The sequence below is a fragment of the Micromys minutus genome (assembly GCF_963924665.1).
Source record: "Micromys minutus genome assembly, chromosome: 8".
NCBI lineage: Eukaryota > Metazoa > Chordata > Mammalia > Rodentia > Muridae > Micromys > Micromys minutus.
Window position 1 is genome coordinate 59,068,046 of NC_137977.1, and position 27,978 is coordinate 59,096,023.

General features: G+C 42.9%; 1 protein-coding gene and 1 pseudogene across 3 annotated transcripts in view; one reads left to right on the forward strand and one right to left on the reverse strand.

Moving 5' to 3' along the window:
* Window positions 1-27,978, forward strand: part of MYO5B (myosin VB) — a 288,648-nt gene that overhangs the window by 72,047 nt on the left and 188,623 nt on the right. The window lies entirely within an intron of this gene.
* LOC308423713 (large ribosomal subunit protein uL18-like) lies at window positions 5,913-6,565 on the reverse strand (annotated as a pseudogene). The gene has a single exon. The product of its transcript is annotated as a large ribosomal subunit protein uL18-like (transcript).

Consider the following 27,978-nt stretch of genomic DNA (forward strand, 5'->3'; position numbering starts at 1 on the left):
CATTTAACAAACGTTTTCCCAACTGAATTGAGGGGAAGAGGCTGAGGCAGTAATCAAAGGGCCATTTTCACCAGGCATGCAGTACCGTGTGGCTGTCATGTACTTAAAGATCATTTTCTTTCTTTCACTTTCATACAAAGCCTGGCAGCCCAAGTGGCCTGGGGGAGGAGATTAGTGCTCCACACTCAGCTTTCTTTCCATTGAGCAGTAAGTGCTTCTTGTTCCTGCTGGATGAAGAGCCCCTTGGCCAAGGCATGAGGTGCCACGTGGTGGTGATCTTACATAAGCTGAGAGCCATTGTGTGGGCTCAGGCCTAAGCCTGGGAGGGTTCCTGAAGAGAAAGGGCTGTTTTTAGCTAGCGTATAATTTCCATTAGGGGCAAACACTGGGAAGGTGTCCTGCCTCTTTCTTTTCTTTTCTTTCCTGTTCTGATGGGTAGTGCACTGCCTGTCAATAAAATGCCCTGAACACATGTAAAGAGCTTATTCTCACATTTTATATGATGGGTTTTAGTCTAGAGAAAAAGTCAGACTCCTGGGGAGATAAGGTATACAGAGTTACATAATCCAAACTTTGAAGATTTCGTAGCAGATGTCTTCTGGAACTGAGTTCTTGTTTAGAGGTCAGGAAGGGTTCTCTCTGACCTCGTCATGTGGCTAGAGGTGCTGTCCCAGGCTGGCCTAGGCCAGGGGGCTGTTAGCTGGAGCCTTGGCCACAGCTGAGGTGCAGATTGACTATCTTACTCCTTCTTGCTAGCCTGCTACTGTGCCTTGACTGTGTATTTTTTTGCACTGCAAGCAACATAAATTGAGCAGAATAATGAATGGCATTGACACTTTATAAAAACTAAACTTTATTGGAAAAGTTGTAGCCTGTACCTTGGTTTATTCATCTAAAAATGGTGATGACACCCACCACCCATTACCATTGCATATTACCTTACGGACTCGACAGCAAGCCGACTGAAGCAGTAACCAGGCATGCTAGGGCTTTAAGCACTAGGCCATGGCCAAGGAGGAGGCTCAGGTGGCAGAAAGATTTTAATGCTATAAATGGGGATGTGAAATGGAAGTTTAATCTTTTGAAATCGGATCCCATTTACTTGCTGTAAGGAATGAACTTGGGAAATCAATAAAATGAGTTAATTGTGTGCTCTCTCTTTGCAGTTGGTGTAGCAGTTCTTTAGGATTTGGGCAGAAGCTCGGCTTCCATGCTCTTTAAACTAAAACAGCGTTTGAGATTCCGGGAGATAAGGAGAGCAGCCTGAATTACTTCCAAAGAGGGTAACAATCAAAGGCGGGGAGGGAAGCAGCTAGTTCCCGAGGTGCTCCCTGAAGGAGCTCGCCTTTAAAACTCCAGCACCAACTTCAGATTGTAAAGCCCCAACATACCTGTCTTTGGGTAGTTAATGCTTTTCTGGGTGTCCCTTAAGGCATAGGAATGGAATGTCCTCTCTGAGCTTATGATGTGACCACAGTTGATGATGTTCAGACAGCAGGAAAAGGAGCAACATCTCTCTGACTTGACTGAATCCTAACAGAGCAGTGTTCCTGAGCCCCGCCATAGGCTTTTCTGATGTGCACGTGCCTGCCTCTTTTACACAAATGTGGGAAAGTTATCTGCCTCCAGACCGTGTAGAAATGACAGCACATCACAGGAGAGAGAGAGAGAGAGAGAGAGAGAGAGAGAGAGAAAGAGAGAGAAAGAGAGAGAAAGAGAGAGAAAGAGAGAGAAAGAGAGAGAAAGAGAGAGAGAGAAAGGGGGGGGGGGGAGTCCGGGAGGCAGAGTGGTTTGTGTCACTGCACCCCTGGGATTGCTCCAGAATGGAGCTCCCCAGGGACAAGTTGGGTCTCTGTACTCTGAACTGGCACTTAAAACAGTGCTGACCAGCATAGCATGGTGCTGAGAGAGTAAGGATGGGGAGCTACTGAGAATCCCTCCTGTCACTCAGAAGGTGGGTGGTGGGGCCGGGCAGGGAGCCTGAGGCTCCACTAAAATATCTCAGCAAACAACCATTAATTCCTGGCAATGAGAATATGCTCTAATTGTGCATTATTCATAGGCAATCAGCATCTCATAACCTTCGTTAAACAAGACTATTTTAAACTTTAATGTGGGTGATAGGCTTGGGTGTTTGTGATTTGGGGATTGTGTTGTGTTAATAAATGTCTTATTGAAATAAATGGCCCCATTTGTTTTAACGTTGTTGTGGTGGAGAAGCAAGATGCTCTGCCGGGGGTGGGGGGTGGCGGCTGCTGCAATCGGCTCATTTCCAGGAGCATTGTGACTAGTGTTATTGTCACTAGTCAGGGTTTGTTTTCAGAGGTATCAAGTTCTTACTGTGTGCCATCTTGGAAACACTACTTTTAAGGAGTTAGTGCTATACCAGAGGAACACAGAGGGGAGAGTTAGTTGGCTTCAGGCAGATAGGATTGGAGCCTTGACATAGCCTGACACGTACCACACTGGCACTTGAGTTGCTGCTGCTGAGCTCAGCTGGTGTACCAAGCCTGAGCTGCAGCCACGTCGTCTCTGGAACACAATCTGATGGGTGTAGGTGGCAGTCTCTGACTGGCAAAGAAGGGGCTTTGCTTTGCCTCTTAACGAGAGTGTCTCAGACTCTCTGGGTTACCACAGAGTCTGCACAGATGCTGCGTGTGTAGAACTGTGTGTGTTTTACTGTTTCCTTTCATAGCATGCAGCTCTGCTAATGTCTCATCCCAGATCTCGGGAGCGTGCCTTGAGTTTCTGCTCTGCTTTGTCCCATTCAGTATTCATGGGCTCACACTTTATTCCCAACTTTCCTCTTCTGTAATTATTTCCTGAAGAGGCCTTCTTGTAAGCAAATTGTGTGTGTGTGTTGTCTGACTAATCGTGTCCATATTCAGGGGTTCTGTGCATGAATGCTTGCATGTAGAGGTTAAGAGAACAGTTGTGTGGAGTTCACTAACTTGTTCTTCCTACCTTTACCTAGATTCTGGGGAACCAAACTCAAGTCATCTGGCCTTAACTGCAAGAATCTTAGTGCTTAGCCATCCTGCTGGTCCAAGAGGCTGTTCCAATCTTCTTTTCCTGCCCTATGCTTTGCATTCACCTCAGGGCCTTGTGTGGACCAGACATGTGCAATGCCCCTGAGGTATATCCTTGGCCTGGCTTCTCTCCTATCTGGAGTACACTTGGCTTTCCCAAGTGCGTTTCTCAGTCCTTGTGTCTGAGAATCAATCTCTCTCTCTCTCTCTCTCTCTCTCTCTCTCTCTCTCTCTCTCTCTCTCTCTCTAACTACAAATATAAATCATGATCTGGAAACTGAGTGCATTCCTGTCTCTCTCTGACTAATCTATGAAAATGGTCAACTGCTTGATGCCCTTGTCTAGTAGGGACTGTCATCCATGAATAGAATTATCTTCACACTTGAATTTTTTTTTCTTGCAAGAACATGCTACTCGTATGAATAAACATTAGTAAACTCTGTTCATACTAAGCCTCTCTGCCCATCTTTGAATTGGTCATGACTAAGTCAGAGGCTGAACACCACCAATCAGAAAGCACAGCAATAGTTGCCACCCATCCCACCAATCTTAGTATTTAAAAAATTTATTATCACAATTTCATGTGTATATATGTGTGTATACACACAGATATATGGTTATAATCATTTCCATTACCTTGGTTTTCTTCACTCTTTCCACTGAACAAATTCTTTATTCCTCCCAAGCCCCCTTTATACCTCATGTCTTCCCCCCAGCTGTAGCCCATTGTGGTTAAAGTTTTTGTTAGCAGCATGGTGGGAGCACGTGCTTGTGGGAACAGGGGTGACATTATTTACTTAATCAAGGACAAGGTCCAGGAATGTCACAGAAGATAGTTTCCTAATTTGATTTCCAGCCAAGGATGAGAACCTTGCCTGTGGGAATTCTGTGACTTAACCCTGGATCCACGCTATTTTAATGAAGCTTTCTGTTTGCTGCTGTCTTGGTGTGGTCCACTGTGATGTAGGGTCATCATGTGATGTGCTCACAGTATTGCGTCCTTTAATTAGAAAGAGTAGATGCTTGTTTCTATCCCTTGCCTTGATCCTGTGCTTTTGAAAACTTTCACTTATTAAAAACGGTACCCTTACACTGTATTGAGATCCCCTGGGGTTTGAAGATCTAATGAAGCCGTTGTTCTTATGGAGCCATAAAAACATCTTTGGAAACACTGCTAGTGGAGTAACATTAGGTTCCTTAGCTTTTCTATTGGAGTTCTGTAGAGGAAAAGGACTGATAGAATGTATGAATCAATTCATCTATCAATCTGTTTACCCACCTACCTATCAATCTCCATCTGTCATCTATCTATCTATCTATCTATCTATCTATCTATCTATCTATCTATCTATCTATCTACTATCTATGGGATTTATTGAGTGGCTTACAAGCTGTGGTTATCAAGTCTGGCAATGGCTGTCTCCCGATGGAAAGGCCAAGAATCTTGTAGTTATTTAGCCCAGGTGACTGGATGTCTCATAGCTCTTCAGTCTGTGATGGACTTCCAAAGGTGTCAATGCTAATCCAGTGAAGTAATGGGCCACCAACAGAAAGGATGAGCTTATCAGCAAGAGTAAGGGTAATCGGCCAAAAAGAAAGGACCTCCTTCTTCCATGTCCTTATACGTGGTCTGCCAACAGAAGATGTACCAAGATCTAGGGTGACTTTTCTCACTTGAAATGATCCACTCAAGAAAATCCTAAACAGCTGTGTTCAACTGGTTAGGTTTCAGTCAATTCCAGATGTAGTCAAGATGAAAACCAAGACTGGCTATCACAGCTTCCTGGATGTCTGTACTTGAGATTCTGCATTCACGAAGTGTGATTTACTAGAGTGTGAACATTTTCAGGATACAAAACCCACATTTGACTTTGAGAGTTAGAGGGGCCAGGGAGATGGTTCACGCATTAAAGTACCTACTGTGCAGCATGGTTCTAGATCCCCAGCATCCACATAAACAGCCAGGAATAGTAGTGGTCACTTGTAATCCCAGCTAATCCCAGCTCCGGGGAACCAGAGCCTGGAGCTTGTTATCCAGCAAATCTAGCTGAACCCATGACTTTCAGGTTCAGTGATATCATGTATGAAAAAGAGAGTGGTTAAGGAAGACAGCTATATGCATACGACTAAACATGTACACACAAGTGCACAAGCCAAAATATGAGAATTATGTACACACAAAATGAGAAATATTAATTTATAAGTATATTATAGTCACATTCACATTCTTATAAAAGCAAAGTACACAAGAGCTGGGGAAAAAAAAAAAACTCAACAGTAGAGCATAAATAACCCTCACTGTGAAGAAGGGGCAAGCCACAGGGGGAACCCTTCCTATGGAGCTCAACCACAGGCAAACCTTGACCCTGTAGTTGAGAGAGAGTCTCATGTTTGTGGTCTGATTAACTTTTTTTGATACTTTTACAGTTTAATTTGAAAACAGAATCTTTTTGTAATTTTTAACCAGATCATATCTTGGAAACTGTTTATACAGAAAACCCAGGGAATAAGGTAAACTGCTCATGACTGAAGGCATTATTCCAGTAGAAAATACAGGAGCTGGAAGGTAACTGAAAACCAATGCAACATCGGGTTCAGTTCTACAACTCCTGCAGCTCCTTACACATATCTTCAGAAACTAAACCCAACATTTCCAGCAACCATTAAAACATTTAAAATAAAACGCCCTGAAAGCCCTTCTATTATTGCTTGATATGGGGAGTGGGTAAGAAGATGCAAGAACCAGGACATGTTAGACGTGGCATTTAATCTACAACTCCTGTTTGCTTCACTGAGGATCTCATTTCAAAATTCACTCACCACCTTCAGCCCCAGACTCAGATTCCTCCTCACCATTTGAGTCATTCTACAAACTTCATTCGCTCAGGGAAGACATTTCCTCTCCACCCCAGCCCCTCCCTGCATGTAGTCTGCCACATTCTGACCCATGATGTGCTTCCGACGTAGCTCTGCATTGAACTCCTTGCTTTCAGAGTCCTATCCAGGGAATCCTTTGGTACTATGAGAGATAGACAAGCCTCCATTCACAGCTCCCTTCAAGGCCCCAAAAACTTTATTTCTAGTTGTAGTTCAGACAAGACCTGCATCCAAAGCGAAGGCTCCAGGCTGGCCGTCAGTGCTCTCCACATTGTATTCGTGCGAAGGCTCCACTTGGCCTTCACAGATCTTGTCCACGCCGAACCTGTTCAGAAGCCTATGGGCCAGCAGCAGGCCAGTGCCATAGGTGGCAGCATAGTCTGTCAGGCCGACTTCCACACCGTACTTTGGGAGTTCGTGCGCATGTGCTGTGCAGACGATCACGTCCCCTTCTTTGCGGGCCTATGCAATCTGGCAGATGATATTCTGTTAGTCACACGAGCTGTCATTCTATATTTGGGTGTGCTGTACTTAAATTTGTCATGGACCACCAGTCTTTTCCGTGCACAGCAGTCAGTTTTACCTTCTCGCTGCCTTCTAAATCTCACTTGGTATCGTTTAAAGTAGACCTTATACTTGACAACTTTCACAAAACCCATCTTGGGGAACAGAGACCCGCAACCGCAGCTGCCCACAGACCTAGGGGGGGAAAGTTGTGGTCTGATTATTAAGACAAGTAAGGAGATTATTCAGAAAGGATGGGAGGGTAACAGCTTGTCCATGGAAGGTCAGGGCTCTTGCTGGGAGGATCCCAGGGTGCATCCTTTCACTTCCTGATTACACAGATGTTCATTCCCTAATAATAATGCTGAATATGAAAATGTGCAATATGGATTCTGTGTCATAAAAATGTGCAGAACTAAACGGCAATGAGCCAGGATGCATTTCTTTGCATTGCTGCACGTCTGTGCGGTTCCACACAGTTTGCGAGCCTGGAAGCAGGAGTGCTGGATCCCCAGGCTGAAGAAATCAATAATTGTGGGACAGGGAGTCAACCCCTCCATCCCATTCCACATACACATCAGTAAATTGAGGAGGGGGGTCATGGGATTTGGAGTCTTTACACGTTTTATTTTTAAAAATCAGAGAATGGAGCTCTATGAGGCTTCCTGTCCTATGGTGCATGTTTTCCCCGTGTTTTTGAACAGTGAAAATGATCCAAGGTCATGTGTAATATTAGTAATATTATGCCCCCCCACCTCTCTCTCCCTCCCTCTCCCTTCCTCCCTCTTTTGTACCCCCCTTCTCTCTAAGGAAGTTTTTAAGGCCCAGAAATCAAATTGTTACTTTCGATTACCAGATGTTCCTGTGAACCCCTTTGGTGAGTTACAGTGGTTCTCAGAGGACCACTGTTGTCCTTGTCCCTGAGTCTGAATGACCCCAGATGGCCAGAGTTTAGTGTACCTTTCAGCAGGACTGGAATGCCTCTTACTCATTTGTTTCCAGCCTGGGGCTAGTAAGAGTCGAGAACCTGAAGTATCCACATTTGCGCACTTGAAGGATCAAGTTGTCATATAGGGCCCTGCGAAGACTCGATATATTGACAACTTGGCTTCTTAGTGTTCTATTAGTGAAGAGACACCATGACCTTTTTATCAACAAAATTAGGGGCTTATAGTTTTAGAGATTTAGTTCATTATGGTAAAATGGCAGCACCTAGGCAGACACGGTGCTGGAGAAGTAGCTGAGAGTTCTACGTTCAGATCCTCAGGCAGCAGGAAAAGAGAGCCACTGGGCTTGGCTTTCACTTTTGAAATCTCAAAGTACCCCCAGTGGCATACTTCGTCTAATAAGGTCACATCTCCTAATCCTTATCAAATAGTGACACTTTGTAAGGACCAAACATTCACTTCTACAGCTCTCTGGGGACCTGTTTATTCAAACCACCCCATTCAGTGACCTGTGACCATGGTGCCTTGATTTTTCTCACCTCACCATCACTTTTAGCAAATATCTCTGTTCCCATATTAGATGTAATATCCAGACCCTATGTTAGTTATCTAGGCTGCCCTCAGCCCTCTATCCTTACAATTGCTGTTTGTCCTGGAAGGTGAGATATCTTTATCTTCTGTCCGTTTCTGGGTATGGGGTACTCAAGTGCTTACCTTGTTCTGAAAAAGTGCATACTGCTAAGGTGGATACCTCCACAGGGTCAGCTTAAGTTGCATGAACCATGTGCCACCATCGCTTTGATGCTTCCTGTCCTAGGATCTGGCTTAATGTGGCAGGAAACCCTTCCATGAACCTTCTAGATGTGTTTGGAATGCTGTATTGTTAACCAAAGTGGGACTTGCAGCACAGTCTCAGGTATGGTATTGTCTCTAGCTCTCTCCTGGCCACATCAGTATCAAGAAGTGTTGTTAGTATGCTCTGCAAAGAAAAGCCCTCTGCAACAGGAAGCAGTGTGCCAAGTTAGAGCCTAGTACAAAGGGAGCTTGAGTCCTGGTTTTCGGTTCTGCTTGCTGATTCCTTGGTCTGAAGGGATGAGAGGATAGACACACTGTCCATGGCTCTTCAACACCCATGACCATGCCTGACAATAGCCACTACCACTCAATGCTCTGTCCTGACCAGTGACTCCTGTCCTGGGTTTCCGCGTGGAGACAAGAGTGCTAAAGTCTCCCTTGGCTCACATTATGAAGCTCTTAGACATAATTCACACAGTGTCTTTGCATGTTAGCTGTTGAGGTCTTCTTGTTTTCAGTAGGTCTGTTGAGTGGGTAGAGTAGAGTCTTCGTTAGATTAAGAAAGCTAAGGATTTATCTGAGAAAGTGACTTTCTCAGTTCCCTGTGCACAGCCAGCGTCCTGTATCCCATCCTCAGTGTGACAGCTCAGGAAGAAATGAGATTCTGATTTAGCAGAAGCAGATGTTACATAAAATACTTTGCTTTAATCTTGACAGTGAAAGTGAACTAGTCAGTTAAGAATCACTATAGTGAATCTCCAAACAGATGGACCCATGTAGTACGGAAAGGATGCTCTTTGTCTCTTTCGTTTCTTACATACCACCTTCAAGCGCTCTTCCAGTTTGCAGCCAGGTCTCTGCTGAAATATTGGCTGGGTAACTTGGCTGTGAGCTCAGAAAGTTCCCACCATGTTGCAGGGGACAAATCCCTGAAGTTTACCTAGGGTTATGAGTCTCTGTCTGGATTGTGGAGCCTCTGCCCCTCCCTTGAGTATCCCCAACTAGCCTAGGGAGCCCATGAGAGGCACAGGGTGAGGAGGGGTTCTACCAAATACTGGTACTGAGGTTTTTTTTTTTTTTTTTTTTTTTTTTTTGGTGGGGGGTTAAGCTTTATATGCCCAATATTAAATGCTTACTAGCCTCGGTGGGGCCAGGAACTTTTCAAGGGAAATAGTTCTAAGATGTTCTATTTCTTAGTCAAACTGTCAGTAAACATACACAGACAATTAATGAAAGGACTCAGAAGCCCAGTCCCTCATAAAAGCAATGACAGGCATCTCTACCTCTTGCAAAATGCCTCTTGAAGGCCTACATTTCTCCTACTTTGGTAAGATCCCATGTTCTTAGACTATTGGACATGAGACCCATGGGTGACCAGATCGTCCTTCACAGCAAGGCAGCAAGGTCTGCCTCTGAGGCAGGTCTGGGAGAGAAGGAGCCTCATGCATGGTACTTTGTCAAGCTTCTTCCCTCCATGTCCTCTGCCTCTGCATGTCACCGTGCTGCATCCAGTGTCCTGAAACACAGTGATCACATGTCACTAGACTACTATTTTGCAACCTCTAATGACATCCTGTGTGAAAAGCCTCTCTACTGTGTAGCTCGACATTCCCAAGCCCATCTCCTCTAATGCTTGATGGGCATTTTTTTTTTTTTTTAGGTATTTTTGTTTTTATCTGTTTTTCAGTGTCAGTTACTTTTTTGAGCAGTAAGTACAAGAAATGAGGGTCCAGATATCTCACAGATTGGAAACCCACATGCTTAGTTTTTGCCAAGAAGCTTCAGATTTTGGCTCAGTAGATGTGGGTTGATACCATGGTGGATGGATGGCTGGGAAAGGAGATGGATGGCTATGCTTGCTTACAGCAGTCACAAAGGATATTCACTTTGGAGTCACTCTGAGATCATTCACATGAAAATCACTCTTCTTCCTGTCATCCAGAGGAGTGTACAGGATTTTGACGTTGGCCTAGTACTGAGGAAGGCACCTAACTGGCTGGGACATTTCCTGGAGTTGCAGGAGCCAAGCTGCATGGATCGAGATGCCACCATCTGACTGCTCGGGGTGATGCTCTTGGTTCACCACTCAGTGGGATTTTGCTGGTTCTGAGTTACTTGTGGTCCAAGAGCACAGACTTGCCTTGGTCACACAGAGAAGCTGGCTCTGTGCAGTGTCTGCTACATGAGATTTGTCTCCATTCATTTCTGAGTCTGTCTTTCCTTTTCCTCCATTGAATTCCTGCCTGTGCTGGAAACTTCCCTGCCAGTCCAGCTCCATGCAACTATGCTGCTGACAGTTACCGTGCAGCTCAGCTGTTTTGAAACCTTCCTTGAGACCTATAAGGCACGGAAGACTTCCCTCTTGGAACATTTTCATCATGAGACATATCCAAGTACTAGGACAGACAATCTCATGTTGATTCCGATAGGATTTTTGGGACATCAAATATCAGTATTATAATTTAACTAGAAACTAGACAACATGATGGCTGGGTTTAGTGCCTGTTGCTTTGAAACAACTACAGCTTGACACACTGTCTCAAGTTATTTCAACGGCACATGGCTAAAATAATCAGCTTCTTAAAGCAGTGTAGTGCTACCACATATCTTTTGGTGTCAGCACAGTATAACCACACATAAGCATACACAGTGAGCTGCTTAATGGAAGGATCAAGGCAAATCATACTGTGGAGGGAATGCTACTGTGGGTAGTACTCTGGGAAGAGTTACTGTCTTCCTCCTGGGTAGTCTGTTATGAGCCTTGGTTGTGGCCCAGGCTATAAGAAGTTATCCCTTGCCCCATCATCTCTTGGGCACAGAACAGTGGTAGCACCCTCTTTGTTTTAGACTGAGCTTTGATTTCCTGATTGGTGGTTTCTTTCCAAAATCAAGGTATCTCTGGTTTCCTCTGTTTTCTCTCCACTTAACAAGGCCCATGATCCAATGCTGGGGGTCCCTTGTGACTACCAGACTCAAAACTACCTCTATCTGCTCCTTCAAGTAGCAAGAGCATGCTGGGGAACCTTGCGGGGCTTGGCTGTTCCATTTTACAACCACAGGCTGATATTTGGTGATTACTTATGAGGTCTCCCTGGGAAGGTAGCGCTCTTGTCAGGTGTATTGACTACTTTGCTACATAGCAGTGATTCTCGGCCTGTGGGTCACGACCCCTTTGGAGCATTCGGGCAACCCTTTCACAGGGGTTGCATATCAGATATCCGGCATATCAGATTTTTACATTCCAATTAATAGTAGCAACATTGTAGTTATGAAGTCACAACAAATATAATTTTATGGTTGGGGGGTCATCATAACATGAGGAACTGTATTAAAAGGTCACAGCATTAGGAAGGTTGAGAACCACTGTTCTACATGGATGGTTTTTTAACAGACTATAGCTTGTGTATCTAAATAAGTTTGGTTAAGTCACGTTAGGACTCGTCCAATAGCACTACACTTGCTCAAGAGGTTGTAGAATGCTTCATACTGAGTTTAAAGAGGTTCTGTAGGTTAGCTAAGGTGGAACAAGTTTGATTAGTACAATTATACAAGTCTCCTTGATCTTCTAATAGGTCTAGTGTAGTTAATCATGATGGGGGATCAACAATGGCAAGGCTGCATTTGCCTTCATATAATCTGCAGTCTGGGTCACACTCTGTGTGAGTGACGGGGGCCAGGTATTGTGTGCTCCAGAGAATGAGAGGAGTGCATAGGCGAGGTTCGGGGCTGGGGCTGATGCTTCTGGTGGGCTGGGTGAGAGGAAATCGAAGAAAGCCTAATCTTTCCAATTATATACAACTGACTGAGTCACTGACACTGTCCCCTCCACTTCCTCCCCTCCTCCCTCTTTCTCTTTCTCCTTCCTTCCTCTCCCTCCTCTCCCTCCTCTCCCACTTCTGTTCTCTTCTTTTCCCTTCTTCCTTTCCCATCCCCCTTCCCAATCCTCCTCTCCCTCCTCTAATAATATGTATTAGACAATAATGTGGGGATGCTGAGGTCCACACTGTTGGAAAGTCTCCAAGATCCAGCTAAGCAGCTGACCAACATTTCTGTCATCCTGTGGTTTCCACAGCACTGTTGTAACTAGTCTACACTACTTTGAGTAGACTAAGATATTTTACTGAATCTTAACTAAAGTTATGAGCTGTAAGCACACCCTTGGGAGAGTTAGAAAGGATCCTGAAGTAGGAAGTGCACACTCCAGTCCCCTCCCCATCACACTGCCTGACCTTGGGCTTGTCCCCAAACCTTTTTCATGGACTTCGTTCGATTTCAAATGCAGGAGTGCTTCTCGAATCCCTGCTCTCTGAATTTCAGCTTCAGGCCGTGTCTGCTTCTATGGGGTTTTGGTCTATCATTTTCTTCTAATCTTTTCTTTCCATCTCGGAGCCTCTTATTTGAAATCCCTTCAAGGCAAGCAGTTATTCATTTGGAATCTTCTTTGTTTCTGAAGGCCTTTATATGTGTCTGCCTCATTTCCTGGACTCTGTCTCTGCAGCTGAAATTAGAAACCTGCAGAATCGGTCCAGATGCATGAATCTCATGAAGTAACAGCTTGAAATAGCCAAGTCTACTGGTAGAGGGTTGGCTATACAGCTCCAGTGAGCACTTTCCTTGGGGCTGTCCTAAACCAGCAGCCTGATTGGTCTCCTGTTCCCTAGACTTTTTAAGGATGGCCTCTGTATGAACATCCTTTAAGCTAACTATTGCCTTCCCAAGTCCCATTTCCCCTCTTTCCTGTAAGGCCATTAGTATAAAAAGCTTCTGGATATACCCAAGGTATGCCTATGTGCAAATGGAAGTTTCGGTGTACAGAAACTGAACAAACGGCAGAGCTGCTGAGCTTCTTTTTTTTTTTTTTCATTTTTTTTATGTCAGTTTATTTTTTTTTATTTTTCTTAAAAAACAACTTTATTTTACAAAGCAAAGATAAATGTACAGATTTTAAACATTTTTTGCTTAAAATTATACATTTTTGTCAGTACTGTTTTTTCAGATATTAAAATAATTTTTACATAAAACTATGTGAATATATTTTTTAGTCAGTACTTGATTTTTTCAAAGGCTTGACAGTATGCATTGAAAACCTAATAGTTACAATGAGCGTAAAGTACATGCAAAACAAAACGTAACATGGAAATAGTCAAAGTCTTCTTGTTTTGTAAATATATTATTTTTTTTGTTTTGTTTTCTTTATATCTTAGACTTCATACAGTCTGTGAGTTGTTTCTGGGGGAGTGCAAGCCTCTGGGGTTAGCATCCCAATATCAGTGACTGCATATTATGTCTGTTCTTTTGTGACTGGGTTATCTCACTCAGGATGATATTCTCTAGATGCAGCCATTTTCTTAAGAATTTGGTTAAGTCATTGTTTCTGGTGGCTGAGTACTACTCCATTATGTAAATATACCACAATTTTTGTATCCATTCATCTTCTGAAGGACATCTGGGTTCTTTCCAGCTTCTGGCTATTATAAATAGAGCTGCTATGAACATTGTGGTGCATATATCTTTGTTGTGTATTAAAGTGTCTCTGGGGTATATACCCAGAAGTGGAATAGCTGGGTCTTCAGGTAGTACTATATCCAATTTTCTGAGGTATCGCCAGACTGATTTCCAGAGTGGTTGTATCAGTTTACAACCCCACCAACAGTGGAGAAGTGTTCCTCTTTCTCCACAGCCTCGCCAGCATCTGCTGTCATCTGAGATTTGGATCTTGGCCAATCTGACTGGTGTGAGGTGGAATCTCAGGGTTGTTTTGATTTGCATTTCCCTGATGGCTAAGGATGTCGAGCACTTCCTCAGATGTTTCTCGGCCATTTGGTGTTCCTCAACTGAGAATGTTTTGTTTAGCTCTGTACCCCATTTTTAATAGGGTTATTTGATTCTCTGGTGTCTAGCTTTTTGAGTTCCTTGTATACCTTGGATATTAGGCCTCTATCTGATGTGGTGTTGGTAAAGATCTTTTCCCATTCTGTTGGTTGCCTTTTTGTTTTCCTGACAATTTCCTTAGTCTTACAGAAACTTTGCAATCTCATTAAGTCCCATTTGTTAATCTTTGACCTTAGAGCTTGAGCCATTGGTGTTTTGTTCAGGAAATTTTCTCCTGTGCCTATGTGTTCTAAGGTTTTCCCTGCTTTCTCATCTAATAATTTTAGTGTATCTGGTTTAATGTGGAGATCTTTGATCCACTTACACTTGAGCTTTGTACAAGGAGATAAGAAAGGGTCTATTTTCATTCTTTTGCATGTTGAGTGCCAGTTGGACCAGCACCATTTGTTGAATAGGCTGTCCTTTTTCCATTGAATGTTTACGGCTCCTTTGTCAAAAATCAGGTGACCATATACATGAGGGCTCATTTCTGGATCTCCTATTCTATTCCATTGATCCACATGCCTATTTATGTACCAGTACCATGCAGTTTTCAACACAATTGCCTTGTAATATAGCTTGAGGTCAGGAATAGTGATTCCCGCAGATGTTTTTTTGTTGTTGAGGATGGATTTCGCTATTCTAGGTCTTTTGTTATTCCATATAAAATTGCACATTGATCTTTCCAATTCCTTAAAGAACTGGGTTGGAATTTTGATGGGGATTGCATTGAATCTGTAGATTGCTTTTGGTAGGATGGCCATTTTTAAGATGTTGATCTTTCCAATCCTGGAGCATGGGAGATCTTTTCATTTTCTGAGATCCTCCTCAATTTCTTTCTTTAGAGGTTTGAAGTTCTTGTCATACAGGTCCTTCACTTGCTTAGTTAGAGTCACACCAAGGTATTTCATAGTTTTTGTGACGATTGTGAAGGGTACCTTTTCCCTAATTTCTTTCTCCACATGTTTGTCCTTTGAGTATAGGAAGGCTACTGATTTGTTCGAGTTAATTTTGTATCCAGCCACTTTGCTGAACTTGTTTATCAGCTGTAGGAGTTCTCTGGTGGAATTTTTGGGGTCACTCAAGTACACTATCATGTCATCGGCAAAGAGTGATGTTTTTATCTCCGAGCTTCTTTAATTAAGGTGTAGTACTCAAACAGGGGCAGGTGGCTCAGTTTAAAAAACAAATAGCATTCTTTTAACTGTACAATGGCAGCAGTAGCTTCAGATGACAATAAGAAGAGTTGGCAGAGTTGAGGCAATGTTAGAGCATCTTTGTGTTAAAAGCATCTCTCTTCTGAGTGTGCACTACCCCATGGCATTGTCCTGGAAGCTAATGGCTGAGATCTGCAGATGAAGCATCATCCATAAACTGCAGCTATGCTACTGTAGGTGATAGCTGTGACTAAATTTCTAAGGACCGAGGACAAGGATGCAATGAAGGGAAAAGAATAAAAACATTAGGAGATATTTCCAGTACTAGTTCTTTTCTCTGAAGGGGGTTTAGTAGTTTATCAGTGTAGACATAGGAGGGAAAGAGACACCTATACTCGTAAATATGCACTAACTAATGGAGGCTTCTAAAATGGCTTTTCAATACTTGGCATATCCTTTATAACCCACCTCTACCCCAGTGGATTTGAGTGCCAGAAGAGGCTTTTATTGCACCACACCTATGATCCCAGGAGTTATTGCCCCTCCTTATCCTTAGCTAGGGCCCAGGTACATACCTGCTGAGTGACCGGAGATGCATTTTATGCATCCAGACTGTTCGGGCTATTCTGGGAACCTAGTGCTTTTAGGATGGTTGCTTTGGGAAAAAATGCATTCTGAATTCCATCTTGGAACTTGGAACACAGCTTGTTTACATACCTATAAAGGAAGTTCTCTGTTAGTACTGCAGGATGTTGTAGGTCTTGGATAGGGGACCCGGTAACGCAGCCATGTTCCTTCCAGATGGATCCAAGAGGTAGTAGCTCCTCTATGCTGCCCTATAATGCACAGCAGGTCAGTTGCAGGGAGACCTGAAGCACATCAAAGGCTTGAGCACTACTGATTTCAAGTTATACTTTAAAAAGAAACTTTGATGAAAAAAAAAAAAATCTCCCAGAAGTTTAAAGAAAGAGAGGTTAGGTAGAGGCATGGGGTGCAGGGGCAGAACACACTCATGGTACGATGGTCGTAGTTTCTCAGAATAGTGAAAATGTCAATTGTCGAATATTATGAGTCCCAGCTGGGTGTGGAGACACACCCACTGAAGGGGGTTAATGCTCCGTGCCATCCTTCTGGGCTTTGTCTCTGATCAGTGGTCTCATTCTAGAGGGGAGACCCACATGTGCCAAACAAAGGCCTTTTGTTAATTTTCCTCAGAAAGAAATGGGGTTTACTTCTCGTTTCCTATTTTTAATATCCCTATAAGCTGATCTTAAGATGATGGTAAAGTGCTACTTAAGAGAATACAGAAAGCAGGAAGTACTTGAAGTACAATGCACTTCGTTAACACACCCCGGCCTGGTCTCTCTCCAGATTTCAAGGAGCCTTCCTTGCAAAGCGGCAGAGGTTAGGTGCTTCCCTCAAAGCCTCAGGGACATGGAAGCCACCAAGAGCAGTTGCTCAGATGGCACATAATCCAAGGACTATGTGAGAGACTCATACCAAAATGAGTAGGGAACCTGGAGGTGTGACAGGGCAAGGGCAAGTATTTAGTTCCTTTATTCATCAGATTCTGAGGCAGGGGGAAAGCCACTTCCTGTCCTGTGCAAGTTGCTGCAGCAGGGGTCATGCAAAGTCAGGCCTATAGCTCCTCACAGGGGTCGACTTTTACCTTTATGTTGTATTTCTGGTCTGTGAAAATATTTTAATAAAGGGGTGGAAAAGAACTTTGGGGTGGAAAGTGAATAGAATATGGTTACTAGAGTTGGGAAAAGTGGCATATAATTGTGAGTGGAGAGCACGGTTGATGTGTACATGGTTGAATCTGAACCAACGGTAACTCCCAGTGCCCTGCAGCACATCAGGACAATTATGGCTGTAACACCAATCGAATATTTAAAAGCCAATACAAGAGGATTTTTAGTCTTCCAGAATCCTTACCTAATGTCTATAAATAGTGTCTATGTACTAGAATATTTTGTTGTAGCCTATAAAAATATGGTTATGCGTTGGCCAAAAACAAATTAAAATGAACTTTAAAATGATACTTTAAAGGATATTGCTTTGTCTTCCTGAAGGTCACTCTGGTTAGATGATTGGCAAATAAAAATGATTATTTTAGGGAGACACCCCCACCATGATGCTACTGAAGCTGGGAGCAATAGAATTCATTAACAGAGATTGGTCAAGCATGAGCATAGGCTTTCTATCGGGCCAAGAAGTTTGGAATAAGCAAAGATGCACAATGCATAAGTCATCTTTCAAGGAAATTTATGATCTAGATGTATAGATAAGATAGGCATGCAAAGCAGAGTCTGGGGAAGATGGAGATGAACTGCATGCTATAAATCACTTTATACAGTGATGTATGTGTGGATGCATATATTTGAGATGGCAATGTGCTCAAATGCATAATCCTAGCAATGGGTAGAAAGTGAGTTTTTTGGTTGTTTCTTAAATATTGAGTGCCTGAAGGGGGGTAAGCTCTGGGTTGTGTAAGAGGATATGTCAAAATGAAGGCCATAAGAATTGTTTTGCTCTTTCCATTTTATTCCTTATGAACTACTTTAGAGTTAGAAACAGGAGTCTTCTGGAGATTTGGAGCTGGGTTATTGTCTGGGGGTAGCGTGCTCGTCTACCATGCATAACCCCTGAGTTATTTCCCCAGTCTTTGTCTTTTTATGAGCTCTCCATACAAAGACCCAGTTCATTTGCTTGGCATTTCTACAAGGAAGTTCTTTACCTTTGGTCTCAAAGGTCATACAGTTCCTCAGTATTTTTCCAGTGCCTGAATGGTACAGGGCACACTCAGTCATGTGCGTGATAGTTTGTGGAATAGTAGGTAAACATGTTTCAAAACTCAGCACCAGAGGATGAGAGGATGGGTGGGTAACTATATCCATCCGCTGGGATCCTAAAATGGGTAAACCAGATATGCATATGATAACAATAATGAAGTCTGTGGTGATTGTAAAGTTTACAGAATAGATGCTATGTTACCAGTTTATCTGAAATATACAACCAGAATGTTAGAATTCTAGGATTCCTGTTTATAAAGTTCTGGCATACAAACATGGGCAAGAGTCTACCCCCTGTCAAGAAAGCATGATGTGCTTTGGGGTCAAGACGGCAGTTGGGTATGAAACCCACAAATGTGATGTAAGGTCTTATTTAATTTTTCCTTTTTTAAATTCCATAGTTGGAATTGCATAAAACAGTTAACATTGAGTGTTGGATATGGATACTTGTAACTTTTCTTTATTTAAAAATATATCTGTGCTATTTTAGAGTGAAGCTCTTTAAAAGGGTGTTTATAGACCAGAAATAAGCAGAACCAAGATCAGGTGTCATGCCGAGAAATTGAGTTTGACGCCCATGATTTTGTAACAGATGGAAACTGGAGTACAGACAGCCTGTATCAGGTCTTTGTACCAAGACATCAAACAGTTTGTAAAACTACCTTTTCCAGTGTACTGGTAACAACTGTCATTTATATGGTAGGCAAGCTCCGTCCTGCACACAGGCTAGGCAGCTAATATTGAAGGCCTAACCTGTACAGATGTTTTGACATCTCCTTAAGGAACATCTCTACTGGCTTTTTCATACTATGATTGACTACTCACATAATTGTCTAACATCTCAGTGTGACAATACGTGTGATCTCAGTGAACGGAGGAGAGGCCAAGCACCAGAAAGTGTCGGTCGGTGCCACGAGGAACTGTTTATCATCTATGTACCTTAGCATCTGCCACACTGGTACTTAGATATTTATGTGAATTAATGGATCTGAGAATGTTTTATTCATGTGGGATTGTTAATAAGGATGGGTATGAGATCTTCTCCCTGGATGCCAAAATAAGATGTATTGGATTTGCAAAAGTAGTAACAGGGCAGGAAAAACCTTTGCACCTAAAAAATGTCTCCAAGGAGAAGCTGTGAAGGGGCCTTAATGGAAGATCTTCAGGTTCTAGACCCAAGGGCAAGCCAGTTACCCCAGCTTTCAGAGAGCAGGTGACCACACGCCTTCGTTGGCCCCCTCCTCACAGTACTCTTCTCAGCCACCCTCACTGTGATCTGCAACACTTTCCTCCCAACACTGCAGCATCCCACAGTCTTTTGGTGAATGAAAAGTACCATTTCTCCAAGATCTTTGTTTGAAGTGTGTAATGCCTTGAGAAATAGGGCCTTACATTCTGGCAGACAGCAAAAGGGCAACAGTGATGACATATTAGTTTGGGAGTCTCTTGGACTCTCCTGACCAAAACTTAGAGGAGACTTCCCATGCCAGGTACCCCCCTCACTCTGTGTGTGTGTGTGTGTGTGTGTGTGTGTGTGTGTGTGTATACACATGTATATATGCCTATATATGCATACATATATGTTTCTGTTTTAACAAAACATCCTTAGTATTTTTTATTATTTCTTCCTCTGTATTACCCTTCCCCTCTGCACTTAAAGTTTACCACTTTTCCCATTTCCTTCTTCATCGTACCTGCGTTCTGCTATTCCCCTCTACAGAGTGCCTTCTTTGTCCATATCACTCTGGCCCCCTTCTCCTGGCCTCTCTGATTGCTTTAGGTTACATGCTCAAATCTAAAGATTTAGATCCAGGATCCACAACTGTGAGAAAGCATGCATTTGTTATCCAGACACAGAACTTTGAGGAATTAATCTGAAACTGGCCTGGAAGCCCTAGTAGTAACACTTATAGTAGAAGATGCTATGCCAGATGCCAAGAAGTGGGAAGGGGTGGAAAACCAACCAATTTTCCTACAGAGATCTTGATGCTGTTGGGGGTAACCAACAGCATTAAAAAAAAACCAAAAAAAAAAAAAAAAAAAAAACCAAAAAAAAAAAAAAAAAAAAAAAAAAAAAAACAGATCCAAAGCCTATGGATCACAACAATAACCAGCCCAGCAAGATAATCCACAGGAGTGCAACAGTGGCACCTAGTATCTTGGGGTAACCAACAGCATTGTATTTTGACTTAAAGCCCACCCAATAGGCAGAAACTCATGTCTGGCACTGTAAACATTCCCAAAATCTATATATGTGGAAAGGTTAGAGACCCTGGAGTGAACCTACTACTGCCACTTCCTCAAACTAATATAATGTCTAAGTATATTTTGAATACAAATACCTACAGATAATCTCTCACCCCCCCCATCAAGAAAAATTATTTTGCCATAGATGGAAACTATTAAATAAGTCCATAAATAGTCAAAATGTAAACTGAAAGTGACTATGGGGTGCACAGATCCAATGTTACAACTACAGCCAACCTCTCACTTAAGGTTCAGAGAATAATTCTAGAAGAGGAAGGAAGATTCTATGAGCCAGAGGATCAAGACACCTGCTGCTAGAGTATGTTCTAGACAGGACTCATGAAATGACAATATGGTTGCCTAAAGAAGACCTTAATAATGAGTACCAACTGGCATGCTATTGCCAGTGGGAGAAATTTTATAAGACCCCACCCCTATACAAAGACCTATAGAAATCCAGTGGCTTTTGAGAGGCGAATCAGATTTTCAAGGGATGAGATCCCTGATATGTTATCGAATCCCAAGTGGTCCTTCCTAAACACATGTACATATGAGCACCACTAAATGGATTTAGTACAGAGTATGTGTGTATATCTGTGTGTATATACATACAAATCAATAATTGAATAAGTCATGAGTTTGAGAGAAGATAAGGGACACACAAAAATTGGAGAAGGGGGAAGGAATAGAAATTCTGTAAGTAAAGAATTCATGTGTGAAATTCTCAAAGTTTTAATAAAAATGAAATTTCAAAAAGTACCATATTCCCACAGAAAACTCCTTGAAACGTTTTTGGATGCATTCCAAGGTTTTGGGTGGGGTGAGAGTAGATGGACAGTCATGTCCTTTGTTTTCCTCCTCCTCCTTCCGTGAATGCTGTGTTCAGTCCATGGTCGAAGATAGAGCTGCTGAAATGAGAAACCCAGCTTCCCAGGCAATAAAACGGGGCAGGTTTCTGTCTTTCTGAGTAGTTGCACCTGCCTGTGGGCAATAGCGCCATTCTAAACAGCATTTGCATGTTAAATTATCTTTGTGTACTTTTATCGTCCATTACGTCACTGCACAGCTTAAGGTTTCAACCAGTTATCCCAGTTTCATCTGATACATAACTTCAAAAAGGCAGTGCTGGGTGAGAGGCCAGTGTCTCTGGGAAAGGTAACTCACTAAGCATTCTTTGTTTCGCCTGGAGATGGGCCGGGCTGGTTGTTGGATAGTCATTGCTACCGATGTTATGAATTTCAACTTTTATAAAGTAAAGAGCAGGTGATGTGTGATTCCAGTGACGATTGTGTTTTCCTAATGAAAACAACCCGAGCTATTATTACAATAGAAAAATGGTTATGCCTGATGATCTAGACAACATACCAGGACAGATTTCCCTGGCTTCTGATACTATGTTGAAGTTGTCTAGAGATTGTCTGTTTCTGAACTGGCAGGTGGGTGAGAGTTGTCTGAAAGCCCTGCCTTAGACAGAAGAAACCTGTTCTAGACAGATGCATCATAAGACTAGGCAGAGCCAGGAAAATTTACTCTTAACCACATTTTCTTGAGAGGGAATAATCTCTTCCCCCATTTATGTATCTCGGAGGAATCCTGAGGTTTAAACTCAATAGCAATTTTACATTCTCCAAACGATAAGCAGCTCTGTTGCCATCACCATTGGAATGAGTGATGTGCTGTTGGCCATATGTACTATGGGTTTAAAATTTCCTGGAAGGCAGAAGAAGTTAAGCATTTGGGAACCTCACTAGCAAGTAAAGCAATTGCTCTGTGAGTAATAAGTTCCCTGGGGCTGGGAATGTTTAAGTCCAAACTACATAAGACCCATCTTTGTGCCAGAGATCTGCACGATGGGATATGAGGAGTACACATTTCCTTTTAGTATCTCACCAGTTGTATGGTTTAGATCTCTCATGGATGTATTATTCTCAGCTCTATAAATCTACTGTGAGAAAGTGTAGATAAAGGGGCCTAGAGAGAACAGTACAAATGGTCAAAATGGTGTCATAAAAAATCTAAATATGACAGAGAGAGAGAGAGAGAGAGAGAGAGAGAGAGAGAGAGAGAGAGAGAGAGAGAGAGAGAACTCAGAGAGGATAAATACCCAGATGTTTATTTTATCTCGAGTTTAAGATTGTTGTTTTGCCTTTTCCCCTCACTTTACAGATTGAAAAAAATGAAGCTCAAATTGACACTATGTGCTACCATTGCTCAGTTGGTGCCAGATATTGTTCAGAAAGCTTTATTGTATCGTGGAACTTCCCCACCTATTTTTTCAGAAGAGACCTCACGATACACCAAGGCACAAGAGATGCTGCATGACTCTCTGGAGTTGCAGAGATGCTACTATATCTGCCTGGCTAGAGTGTGTATTCTGTGAAAGTGTTTTGGTAATTGTTCATAGAAATGTCCTTGTGATACTGTTAATTTGCTAAACTAAAAGTCTCCTTGGAGGTAGACCAGATGTCTTGAGAATGAGTGAGCTTAAAATCTGATGATCTTAGGTGCACCAGCAGGATGTACCTACCCACCCACTGTCATATGTGGCCTTGAGATGAACTTTGCAATCTATGGGAATCTATATTTGCTTATCTATGGGAAGAATAATTGACCATGTGTTAAAGAGAAGTTAACTGTCCTTGATTAAAGGATAAGAAATTTTGTGTGTGTGTGTGTGTGTGTGTGTGTGTGTGTGTATGTATGTATGTAGAGGGGGTGCTCTGGTGCCCATACATCAAACAGAATATGCATGCCTGGGATAATTTCATGTTTGGTCTTTATTTCTATTTTCTGATGCATAGCTTCTAAAACCATGGGACTCTCTAGGTTAGTAGTTGGTGTCTTTTTTATATTACCAAGGTGGCTGCAATCTCTACATAGGTTCAGGTTGGGGGCCAGATGCCAAAAATGCCAAGCAAGGCATGATTAGAGGGTTGTAACTAATTATTGCTCCTGCTGCTTTGCCTCTGGTGAGAGGATCTGGGGTAAAGTTAATCACCAGTGGCCAGTAGCTTAAGTAATCATTCCTATGTCCATGAGACTGCCATAAAACCTTAAACGATAGAGTCTGGAAAAATGTGAGGTTGGTGAACACATGGAGATGCTAAGGGAATGTACCCTTGGAAGAAGCATGAAAACTGGGCCCCCACTCCCCCATGCTGTGTACTTCTACTTGTCTTTTGCCCTTTGTAATGAACTGTGTTGGTAAAGCAGTTGTGTACATTTTATGAGGTAGTCCAGCACATGAGGGAATCCTGGGGACTCCCCCACCCCTGTTTACAGTTCATAGATCAGCAGCATGAACAGAACATGAGACCTGCTACTGTCATCTTCCCTGGGCACTAGTGCTGTGACCGAGCCCTAACTTGAGGCTCATGGATTGCATGTTCCCTTCCCCTGTACAGTAGCTGGTGGGTAAGTCACCCATGTACAGGGCAGGTGAGTCAGCCGAGAGTCCAGAGCCATCAGGTAGTGTTTTGTTAGATAGTTTTAAATGGAAGGTCTTTGTTCTCCTAAAGATTGTGGATCTTCAGTGTGGATAAAGAAGTTGTGACTGAGCTGGAGAATGTCTCCTGGGCTCTGGAGAAGGTTGTCTTCATCCAGAATTGCCAAATCTCTTGGTAATTTCAAGTAGGAGATAAGCTATTTGAGGCCTCCTTGGAAGATAGAGTCCCATGGAGGGACCTCTGCTGAAGGGGTTTAGGGCAAATCCCTGCTTAGATGATCTGTTGAATGGTAGAGGATGAGGGGGAAGATGATTATAAAGTCTCCCGAGAAGAAAATGAAGGCGTTTTCTTGGAAGACACTAGAAGTTGCTATTATTTACAACTTTCTTCCAAGTTCAGTTTGCAAAACTCAACATACTGTGTGTGTGTGTGTGTGTGTGTGTGTCGTGTATTCGATAGTCTGCTTCTTGCTCATTTCTTGGTTCACCCAACTGAGCTTGTCAAGGAAATGCTAAAGGTAAGCATAGAACTGGAGTCGGAGTAGGATGGCAGGCAGTGACTCAGAGATCAAAGGCTGCAGCTGCCTGTCCTTGGCCTCAGGGACTCTCAGCAAGCAGCACTAAGTACAGTCTTTCATGGAGTTCCCTAGGCAGCCTTTATATGTAGTCTGTGGCTCATAAGTACATATTATTTACCTTAAGTCCAGTGACAATTTTGACTGTTTTCTTTTTGTTTTCCACTCTCATTTCCCTTATTTCTAACACCTAAAACTTGAGGAACCTTCTGTTGACTGAGAATTGTCTGTAAATGCACACAGAGATCTATTGGCCTCAGACCAAATGCTATTCTCTGTGCAGGGCAGGAGGAAGAGGTACCATTTCTCTGTGCATTTTATAAACATATCTACTGAGAACAGCATACAACAAGGTCCTTGTAAGGGTCTATACTGGAAGGTTGTGACTTGAGGCTGTCCAAATGGTTTCTTGGAACTAAGATATAGAACCTTTAGAACTGGGTGCTTATGCCTCTTAACCTTGTCACTAAACCCAGCCCACTGATGTGTCCAGGCTGTCCCACTTTGAGCAAGCTGTACCAACTGGCTTTGCAATCTCATCTGCCTAGGGCCATTTTGCCATTTTATTTATTTCGGTGTTTTCTTTTTTTCTTCTGCCTTTGAAAATGGAACTGATGCATAAGATATCTCTTGTGTGTACTGTAGCAAGAATTATGGTTTCTTTGAAAAACACAAAAGCATTATGGAAATATGTTTTCATTTTAATCTAAGATATGGGATATGGGGCTGCTTGAGATTGACCGCAGAAGCTATGATTTGCCTCGTGTTCTAGAAGAGATAGGATTTTTAACAGCTGCAGATAGTTTCTGCAATTGTGTGATGTTTGGAATTCTGGGGACTCTTCAAAGAGTAGATAAATGTTAGGGTCCTGAGAGCCAGTGGTGGGTTGTTTGGTTGCTGTTGGTGGTTGTTGATTTTGGTTTGTTCAGTAGTAGTGCGTAAAGAAGAAACAACAAGAAGAAAAAAATTAGATATCCTGAGAGTGAAGATCAAACTTGCCCCAAGGAACTTGATACTTCTAATTAGCAGGAAGTAGTCTAACAATAATGCTGCCCCCTTTGCCCTCTATCCTTTTTTTCTCTCCTACCTAGTATTAGGGAGATGAAAGGATGGAAGAGGAAGGGTGGAAAAGGGTGGAAAAGAACCCACAAAGTAACCAAAGTATGGCTACAATGAATTTTGTTTGAAATGATAAAAATCCTAGATGGTGGTGTGTTTTAATTTGAGTATATCTTTATGCCATAGATTGTTTAAAATGACTAAAATGGAAAGTGTTGATTACATTTTAGTATGATTAACTGAAACCTGACAACAGTGGTGCTGGTAAGAGCAGCTGCCCTAAGGGGCCTAAGGCAAGCCTGTTCCCAGGGTGCTCAGGGATCTGAGACTGACTTAGGAAAGGTGTCGGGTCTCCTGTGGGGCCTCCTCTTTCTGGGTTCAGCTTAACAGGCACCAGGTCTTTGGCAACCCCTGTTTTTTTTCAGCATTTAGGAGATGGATTGACTCAGGAAAAAGGAGCATCCCAGGTATGCCTGTGTTTCTGTTGACGTCACTTCTCTTCTGGTGCTCATTGCTTGACTTCTGTTGCTTTCAAAGAGCATGAGCTGTAAGTCCCAGCAGAGCTGCCTTGTGTGGGAACATTTTTCCTCCAGTTCACAATGGATTGTTGTCCTGGGAAAATCTGGGAAACTTGGGAAATCCAGAGTGTCTTAGGTGAAGGCTAATGTGATATTTTGATGCATACAGGGACCAGTGGGAGGAGCTGACCTCCTGACCTCTGGCTCCCATGGAATCACAGCAGGTTAAGGGGTGGTCTGCTGACCACCTTTCTTTGGATTAGCATACAAAGTAACCAGCTGAATCATGGTGTCTTCATACAGGTTGCCACTAGGCTTTGTTCTCAGTGTTTCTCTCCCATTCTCCAGTGGCCTCTCCTCTAGTGAGTGTGCAGGGAAGCAGATGTCATCCCAGTTGCTGTAGTCCTGCCAAGGGCAGAGCCACAACATGTTACTGCAAACTGGGAAAACCCACGAGAGTCCTTGCCACTGACAGATTGTCAGGTCCCCCTGCCCCTCTGCTTGTATTATTTTATTTATTATACTGTATTTATTACTTTAGAATGTCATACACTGCTATTTGATCATATTCAGCTCTAGCTCTTTTTTCCCCCCAGTAACTGCTCTAGATCCACCCCTGCTTCCCTAAGCCCCAACTTTGGGTCTCCTCTCCCCTCCCCCCAATCTGTACTGTCCATATACTCCTGGTTGTGGGACCCTCCCCAGGAGCATGGTAGACCTTCTGGGAGCCACACCCTTAAATACACCACACACACACACACACACACACACACAAACTCTCCCTCCCATAGAAACCATCAGCTCTCCTCAGCCTGGGTGAAGGTTCACAAACTGCTTCCTGCTCCTGGCTAGAAAGTCGACTGCCTTGATCTTGTATAGACAGCCACAGCAGCTGTGACTTAATAAGAGCAGTGGCCTTGTCATATTCAGAAGGTCCTGTCTCACCCTGGTCCTCCTTGACTTGTAGCTTTTACAGTCCTTTTGCTTCTTCTGTGTAATGATTCTCAGCCTTGGGGATGTGTGGGATACAAATATACCCTGAGCAGAGGACTCCCCAGTATATGTGTGTGTGTGTGTGTGTGTGTGTGTGTGTGTGTGTCTGCTGGGTGTCTGAGCACCCCCCGGTGGTGTGTGTGTGCATATGTATGTATGTGTGTTTCAGATATCCACTGTGTGGCTGAGCACTACCCCCCCCACACACACACCATCACTTACACTCTGTATTTTGACCAGTTGTGAGTTTCTGCATTAACTGCTTTCAACTACACAAAGAAGCTTCTTCTGAGGCCTGCAGTCTGCACTAATCTGAGATTATGTCCTTTTAAACCACAAGCAAAGGAGCCCCACCTGCCATTTATTTTCCTAGGTTATTGTTTTATTTACTGTTTGTTGTTTTTTAAGTTGTTAAAATTTTAAAAAGATAATCCCAATATAAAGAATATCATTTTTTGAAAAGACAATGTCATCTTTATAGGTATATGAAAGGAATATGTGTAGGGATAGCGAGATGGCTCAGTGGATAAGACTACTTACTATGCAAGCATGATTACCCAGGTTCAAATCCCTAGCCACCTACGTAAGGAGGGTATGACAGTGTTTAACTGTAAAACCAGCACTTGAGGGGAAGAGACAAATGGATCCCAAGAGCTATTCCGCTGGCCTAGCCAAAACGGCAAGCTTATGGTTTAGTGAGAGACCCTGTCTCAGGACATACAGTAGAGGAAGTCTTTCTCGGACCTATTCATTAGGTGCACAGGCTTGCAAACCAGACTCACATGCATGCAAACACACGCATACAAACGCAGTGCACACATTTGGAAGCAGCTTCTAATGACGAGAAAGAAACAATTTATAAGGTTACACATAATAGTAGCCCAGGCTAACCTGAAACTCACTCTGCGGCAGCCTCTCTGTCCACATGCCAAGATTATAGGCATGAACTAAGGTACCACTGTGTTCTTCTCAAGTGCACACTTACTTTACTGTCTTATTTACCTGACATCCCAGGGGGTCATCACAGGCACTGTCAAGGTGCTCATTTAATGATACTTATTTGTCCATTTAAAGTGATGACATCATCTCCCCTCCCCCACACTCTTCTCATGTAACCTCCTTGGCTCCCGTTTACAATCATGGCCTCTGCTTTTTTAATGTTACAA